This window comes from Tupaia chinensis, unplaced genomic scaffold (genome assembly GCF_000334495.1).
Source record: "Tupaia chinensis unplaced genomic scaffold, TupChi_1.0 Scaffold148234_1, whole genome shotgun sequence".
NCBI classification, from domain to species: Eukaryota; Metazoa; Chordata; class Mammalia; order Scandentia; family Tupaiidae; genus Tupaia; species Tupaia belangeri.
In genome coordinates, this window is record NW_006208084.1 from 4,697,576 (window position 1) to 4,706,174 (window position 8,599).

The following is an 8,599-nucleotide window of genomic DNA, read 5'->3' on the forward strand; positions in this document are numbered from 1 at the left end:
GGGGGATGGTCACGCCGCAATCCCTTCTCCTCCATTCTCCTCTCGGGATCTTGGGCACGCACGCACACGTGCCTGGTGTGAGTTTTAAGCCACCGGGTCTGGGATGCAAACAGCGGTCGACTACATGGGAGTCCAGCGACGTAGCTATTATGCTAACTACTGGTCCCTCAAAATAAATACTTTTTAAAAAGAGAGAGAGAGTTGAGTGGGGCTGGCAGGTGGCATGGTGGTTGAGGTGCTGGACTCCCACATGGCCAGTTGTGACTTGAGTTCCAGACCTGGTGGTTTTCTTTCCCACCTTTCCTCTCTCTCTCTCTCTCTCTCTCTCTCTGGTGAGTACACACGCCTGTTAACAAATTTAAAAATAGTACTAAATAAAATTAAATAAACAATGTTTGTAAAAAAAAAAAAAAAATGAGAGTTGAGTGAATAAGGTAAGCATCGTGGGAGGAGAAAATCACTGATTTTTTCCCCTCGCAGCTCTTAGCTTCACAGAAGAGGTCACTCCATCCAGACAGGACGGAGAGATGGAGGAAGAGGATGGCGACTCGACCGAGCCCCACTGGAAGGTGCTCTCTCCCTCTCACTGTCTCTCTTGCTCTGACAAATGCATCACTCTCGGGCAATTAAAAAGAAAAAATTGTTTGCAGGGCCAGCTACATGGTACCGTGGTGATCTGTCGTTCAGGAGACGCTAGCTCTCACATGGCAACCATAGTTCGAATCCCCAGTCTGGTCAGCCTGAAACACTGCCGACATGCAGGCGATGGGCTGGAGGACTGAAGGAGGGGGATTGCAGCATGAGCAGACCTCGCGGAGAGTGCTCATGGCTCTCTTTCTCTCTCACATGTGCGCACATGTGCTCTATTATAAATAAAGGGGAGGAAAGAAAGGAAGAAATTTAATCAACGAAATGGTCCCTTAGCAGGAAGTACAGGGTTACTTACTAGAAGGCAGTCCGGCTGGATGTAGCACAAGCCTTGGCCGAGTGCGTTCCCTGTTACCCACTAACCTCACTTCTAGGAACCTACATGAAGGAAGTAATCAGAGATGCAGGGGTGTCTTTACAGAGGTGTTCACTGATGCCGAACAGCAAGGAACTGAAACAGGAAGCAAGCTAGTTGTCCAGCAGAGGGGGATGCCTTAACGCACAGAATACAGTGCAACTTATTTCTGGATCCCCCGCCCCCTTGGGAAGGCCCTGAGAAGGAAAGGTCCTGAGGGGAGAAATGGGGGAACAGGAGGAGTGAGCAAGGTGACGAGGCCAAGCCACTTGTGGTGCAATGGGAGCACAGGAATGGCCCCTGGGTCAGTGCCGAGGGCCCTGCCAAGGTGTGGAGCAGAGGTGGAGGGTGGAGAGCAGCATGTTGGAACCGAGTGGCATCTCTGCATGTATCCATTCTCCAAGCAACCGAAGAGACGCTCTGAAAGTAATGGTGGCTCCTAGTTCCACCTTCCTCTTCGTAATCTGGTGCTTGTGTTCATGGAAGACGCAGAAGGAGAGTGAAAAAGTAACCCAGTAGGGTGTGGTCCTGCCACACTCTCTTCTCCATTTCTCCCACCTTTTGAGATTTTGGGCATGCACGCACACACCCACGCTCGTGTGCGCACATGTGCACACACACACGTTTTTCAAGTTGTTGGGTCTAGTCTTGAACTGTGCATTGGGCCATGTGGGATCTAGCTGCATTAACCACCAGACCACGGGCTGACCCCCGAGTTTACCCTATAATAAGCCTGTGTGCAGTGATTTACTGGAGTGGGCTTTTCCATTTTTGGTGTCACTAATCCTACTCAAACACCACAATCCCTTCTCTTCTCATTCTCCTGTTGGGATTTTGGGCACATACTCACATGTGCCCAGCATGATTTTCAAGCCTCCAGGTCTGGGACTCAAACCATGGTTGTCCATGTGGGAGTCCAGTGCCTTAACTACTATGCCATTTGCTGATTCCAGTTTTTATTTTCAATTTTTTAAAAAAACTTATTTCTTAAGAGAGAGAGAGAGACTTCCCCAATAAGGCCCTCACGCCCTAACCCAGTGCCGACCTCAGCCAGCCAGGACCACAGGTTCTGCACCACCAGGGCTGGTCTGGACTTCGTGTGAGATCCTGAGTTTCCTTCTTTTTAACATTTTATTTATTTATTTTTCGAAAGATTGTTGCTACAGGGTGTGTGCGCGCACTGGAGGGACAGAGACAGAGAGACAGAAAGCGAGAAATCACTCCCTAGGGGGGATGGCCACGCTGCTGCAATCCCTTCTCCATTCTCCTCTTAGGATTTTGGGCACGCATGCATGCGTGCCCGGTGTGATTTTCAAGCCACCGGGTCCAGGGCTCAAACTGCAGTCTACTACGTGGGAGTTCAGCGATGTAACTGCTATGCCATTTGCTGGTCCTGTGAGTTCCCTCCTTAATTAAGCCGACCGCATGGAGGTTTCTGTTCCTTGCTTCCTGACAGAATTTGCTTTAGAGTTATCCCTACCCTCTGTGGGAAGCTCGTGTGCTCAGAAAACTCAGCTTTGCCTGCAGGGTTCTTGGGAAGGAAAGCGTCTCTTCCACTCACACAGGAGGGTGGCCCCCTAAAGGCCAACAGGACCCCATAACCGGGCTGGAGTTTCCGGGGGGCATTTCTTCCAACCAGACCATCCCATCCTCCCTTGGTGAGGCGCCCCTGAGCCTGCTGGGCCATGCCTGGCCTACAGTGATGCCAGGGCGGTGCTCCTCTCAGCCTTTTGGCCTCCCATGCATTCGTCCCCTGTGTGATTTTCAAGCCACCGGGTCCAGGGCTCAAACTGCAGTCTACTACGTGGGAGTTCAGCGATGTAACTGCTATGCCATTTGCTGGTCCTGTGAGTTCCCTCCTTAATTAAGCCGACCGCATGGAGGTTTCTGTTCCTTGCTTCCTGACAGAATTTGCTTTAGAGTTATCCCTACCCTCTGTGGGAAGCTCGTGTGCTCAGAAAACTCAGCTTTGCCTGCAGGGTTCTTGGGAAGGAAAGCGTCTCTTCCACTCACACAGGAGGGTGGCCCCCTAAAGGCCAACAGGACCCCATAACCGGGCTGGAGTTTCCGGGGGGCATTTCTTCCAACCAGACCATCCCATCCTCCCTTGGTGAGGCGCCCCTGAGCCTGCTGGGCCATGCCTGGCCTACAGTGATGCCAGGGCGGTGGGGCGGGCAGGGGCTGGGCGGCCTTCGTGGGCACCCTGGGCTGCACTCCCCCCTCGCCCAGGGCCACGTTCGCTCGTTTCTCTTGGGAGCTGCCTAGCTGCAGAGAAAAGCCTTTGGAGCCTGCTCTTTTGAGCCAGCCTTTATTGAATTTCACCTCCATCTCTTTCTTTCCTTTCCAAACAGGAACATCATTTATCTGGGACTTGAAGTTGCCGAGGTCTTTGGGAGCGTTCTCTTCCCAGCTGCATTTGTTGACACACAGTCAATCTGGTTCTTGCTTCCACCCCCCCCCCGCCCCTACCCCCCAGCAGGCTATAAAGTGCCTACAGCTGTGCCCTTTAGTACCCTGCCTTTCTGAGCCCACAGGGGACAGCTGAAATATAGCGCAGCCATTACCACAGACAAAGAGGGACAATTTGAAAACATTTTTGCTTTTCATCAGGGAAGCCGATGGCACAAAAGAACATGCATCATTTTATTGTCAGTGCTTTTTAAATATGGGTCACTTGGCCATAATCAGCCCCAAAGGATGGAAAAGTTCAAAGCTCGAAAGCAGCCACACAAATATCAGGTTTTCTCCCTTTGCCTTTTAAATTATGCTAATCGACACCAAGAAAAACAGGAAGGGGGGATCCCCAACCACCCACACGCTGCATCTCCCTCTCTCTGCTCTCTTTACAGTGAAGAGCGAGGGAAGCCGAGAGGGCAGCCCCCACGCTAGCCGCTCGCTGGCGGTTTCACTCTGCCCTTGTGTTTCAGGAGGTTTAAGCGAGGAGGCTTGCGGTCTGGGCTTCCAGCACAGGGTGGTTTTCCCAGCCCTGAGGACTCCCAGAGGTGGCCGGCAGCCCAGAGGCTACCTGGCGTGTGTCTGAGCAGCTGCAGAGGGCATGAGGTTGGGGAGAAGAAGGTGGCACTTCCTGAAGTGACATCCCCCCCCCCCATTTATTTATTTTAGCGTACTTTCTATAGGGCATGTGCACTCAGCAGAGAGAGGGAGAGGCGGTGGAAGGGAAAGTGAAAAAAGCATACTCCAGAGGGGATGGCCACCTGAAATCCCTTCCCCTCCATTCTCTTGGAATTTGGGGCATGCACGCACATGTGCCTGGTGTGTTTTTCAAGTCACTGGGTCTGGGACTCGAACTGCACAGTTGGCCACGTGGGACTCAGTGGTTTGGCCCCCACCCCACCTGCTGTCCCCTTCTTTGCTCTTTGAAAGGTAAGACTATGGCAAGAGACTAGAAGTGGCAGAGTGAGCTGCACCCTGCTTGGAGCAGATGTCCCACAGCGGTCCCCTCGCTGCCCTCCCTTTGCAGCTCACACACTGGGCTCCCTCCCCTTGCAAGGCCTGAACCAGCTCCACCTCAGGGGAGGGAGGCAGGCCTGGAGAGGACTCGGACCCTCAGAAACAGGACCAAGCTTCCAGTGCAAGCTGAGTTATCTACTCCTGAGGACCAGCTACGTGGGAAAAGAACCTGGATGTGGAATTCCAGGAGGTGACTCCTGCCTTTACCGGGTCCCAGCTCTGTTAACACACCCCTCTGCACCACAGACGAGTGCAGAAAGTGCGTCCACACTGCACTGCTGTGAGGAATAGGGGGCCCGTGTGGGCCATGACGCTGGCAGACGTTCCGTGGCCAGGGACAACGACACCTGCTGGCCCTGCAACCTTGTTAATGAATGGTGGGCTCACTGAGTGTAAGGACTGAGATCTAGCTATTTTATTAGAGGAATTTAAGATTTAGCCTCTTTAGATCCCTTCTTCTGGGCTTGTTTTCCCAGCCGGAACAGTCCTGGCTGCCAGCACTCTTAGAGCTGACTAGGGAGGGAGGCTGAATCAGGCTGATTCAATGTCGCGTCTGGTCCTCCATCCTTGTTTTCAGTAAAAAACTCTGTGCCGGAGTCCTTAGGTCCAGAGCTCTTTGACTGAACCCCTTCTCAGGAAAACTCCTGGCTAATACGGGGGTGGGGGGACACGTAGAGTAGGAATTCCCTGTGTGTGCACGTAAGGAACCTTCTTATTTTCAACCCTACCCACACTCCCACTCTCAGATGTACCCAGGAGCTCTGATTCCCAAGCCACTCTGGGGTGTACTGCAGGGCTCATCAGTGACTGCTGGTAATCGTCTGATCGGCTCTCCAGGGAAGAGCCCTGATTCGTAGTTTCCCAATTGCCCTGGTGTAAACACACCCACCACAGCTGCCTTCAAGTTACCATCAGGACAGTAACAGTATTTAGAAAACAGTATTTATAAAAGCCCAAACACAGGTTTTATAAATACCTTCCTCTCTCTGCAACGTAAGAAGGCTCAGGTCTCAGTCGTGGCTGAGGTCCTGCCACATCCCTTTCCACAGGTGGGCTGTTCATCTCCTCCTTTTTGCCGAAGATGCCTCTGTTCCTCTAGTTCGATTCGGGTTTCTGATACTTGTTACTAAAGTTTCTGTCTTTTCAATGACGAGAATTTTTTTTAAGTCTGAACTTCTGAGGCTCTCCTTTTCCCAGGGTAGGTGTTTATCCTATATTTTGCCTGAGAAAATACAGATGGACAAGAAGATACCAAGAATGCAGTGATGCTAGTAATGGGCGTTTACTCATCACAGCAGCACGTGTGTATGCAGCACTGGTAACAGGACGTGCATGTCCCAGGCACTGCTTACTCAGTACGGAAGTGCAGCTCAGTGACCATACAGGTTTGGTTTTTTTTTTGAATTTGTCACAAATAGGACTTTTTGTCACTATTCAAAGTCTGAACTTTAAACAGATTCTTGAGCTGGTGGTTCATACCCATCAGCTCGTTCCACTTTGGCGCCCGTCTCATCCCCAGTAGCTGAAAAGTTACTGCCTTCACCATGAAGCTCCATGAGTTTTCCCAATCCAAACCTGGGCTTCTTCAGCATTTTGACTTTCCTGACGAAGACGTCTTGGAGAGGGTAGATGAACTGGCAAGCCTTTTCTATGTCTTTCCAATGCTGCTGGAATCAGTTTATTGACCACTTCTTTCAAGTCATCTGTCTGCACCTCCCGGGTCATGATTTCCATCATCTTCCAGATTTGGCGGACCTGCTGATGCTGGGGATAAGAGGTCTTCCGTATCTGATTGTTGCGTTTTTTAGTAAACCCAACACAGAAGAGACGAAGCAAATGACCATCGGTAGTCTTGACATCGACAGGAGCTTCAATCATGGTCTGCCATTTTTTGACCATGGGACACATTTTGTCACGGGTGAGATCCATGCCCTGGAAGTCAGGCAGTTTTTGCCCTGAACGTCCTCAGTAATTAGCTGGAATTTCCTAAATGCGACTTCGTCATTCTGCAGATCTGCACAGCTCACTCAAACACATGGCCCTTAAGGCTGTCAGATGCAATTTTGGTTCCTTGAGTCTTGGTAACTAGTGTCTTCCCAATATTTCTTATGTCGAACATAGCAGGTGCTTTCATGTCATACCAATCTTTTCTAGAAAATGGATCAACCACTTTCTTCTTGGCTCCCTTTTTGCTGCCTTTCATAAGACACTTATTCTTGCCAACCGCCATGGTGCTACTCAGCCAAAAAGCGACCATACAAATTTGCAGACTCCTGTAATAATCTCAGCTGCATGTTCCTGCTCCTAAACTCAAAGGTGCTTAGTCCAGAACTGGGAGCTCATGTTTTATGCCCAGAGGCATTCTCGTGCTCGAGATTTTTTTTGGAGAGGGTTTTTGTTTTTGTTTTTTGCTATAGGGCGTGTAGCGCTCACCATACAGACAGAGAGAGACACATAGAGACAGAAAGCGAGAAATCACCCCCCAGGGGGGAAGGTCACACCACAATCCCTTCTCCTCCATTCTCTTGGGATCTTGGGCACACATGCACACGTGCCCGGTGTGAGTTTTAAGCCACCGGGTCTGGGACATGAACCGCAGTCGATTACGTGGGAGTCCAGCAACGTAGCCATTATGCTAACTGCTGGTTCCCTCGTGCTTGAGTTTGAATGAGATCTTTCTTGCTTTTCTCTAGGCCCGGATTGTTGATTACAGCTTGTGTGTTTCCGGGAGCCATCCCTTAGTCCTGGTCTGCCCGCCTTCACATACTCTGATGGAACACATTTGTCTGGTCCCTTCACGGTGGACCGTCTGTCTTCTCCAATCCATTCCCTATCCTGCAGCCAGAGTGATATTGTGTCTTTTCCTTGTCTGAAATACTGCCAGTCTCGTGTCCCAATTTAAGGCTGAGCTACCTCGGGTCTGTCGCACTCAACCTCTGTGCTCTGTGAACACATCATGTTCCTTTTTGCCCTGAGCTTTTGTTCGAGCCAGTTCTGTTGGAGCAGACAGCCTTTCTCCGGTACCTGGCTAAGTTCAAATGGCGCTTATGCAGCTGCTATTCACCCCGCACTCCTCCTGGTCAGTTAGCCATACTGCTCCTGGCATCCTGTAACAGTTCAGACTGTGGTTATGGACTTCTCAGGCTATGACACTGTGAGGATAGGGACTTTCAGTCATCTGTGTCCCAAGCCTCTTGAGCAGTACCTGGCGCACGGCTGATAACCAATAGTTGTTTACTAGACAAACTAGTATGGACTGGGTCCTCATGAATATGGCCTTTTTCTGATACAAGGTCCTGTATGGGAGTCCGAGAATAGTAGATAGGGAGACGAAGTGAGAAAATGTGTTCCAATTATCTTCCTAATTCTGGATTTCACATTTCAGTCTCTTGGCATTTTTTTCTTCCAAGTCAGCCTTCATTGCAATTTTCCAATTAAAAAAAGCAGTACATAAGCAGCATAATATTTACGTGGATTTCAGCATCAGACAAACGAGTTCAAATTTTGCAGTATGTATAGCAAATAAGCCAAGGCCGTGTGCCTTACACACAGGACTCAACGTCTTTGTTTTCTCATCCGAACAGTGGGAGCTGTTGTAAGACTGTGACAAAGAGTAAAGAAGAACGTGCGAAGCCAGCTGGTAGAGTGGTGTCTAGGGGTGCTGGACTCCCACACGATCGACCACAGTTCGAGTCTCAGACCTGGCGGCTTGGTTCCTCACTTTTCCTCTCTCTCCCTCCTTCTCTGATCGAAAAATAAAAGAAAATGAATAAAGTTAAATAAAAAAAAATTCTTAAAAAAGAATTAGAAATTAGAATGTGCATGTACTCCATGGCAGAAACTGAGACTGGAAGGCATAAAACCCTGGAAAGCAACTGTGGATGCGAGAGACAGTGTGCGAGGAGGGGATACGGGAGGTGGCGGTGGGAGGGGATCAAGGGGAATAAAAGCACAACATTCAATGGAAATGGAAAATCATCTGTTGATGATAACATGTATGGTACTATCATTGACTGGACTAACGGTGTATTCGCATTGGGAAAATTCATTTTGTATGTTGTCAAGATATATAGTGATTGAATGTAAAAATAAGAACAATTTTTAAAATTAGCAAGAGAAAGAAAA

General features: G+C 49.7%; 1 pseudogene; it reads right to left on the minus strand.

Moving 5' to 3' along the window:
• Positions 1-5,922: 5,922 nt before the first annotated feature.
• Positions 5,923-6,704, minus strand: LOC106734082 (40S ribosomal protein S3a-like; annotated as a pseudogene).
• Positions 6,705-8,599: the final 1,895 nt, after the last annotated feature.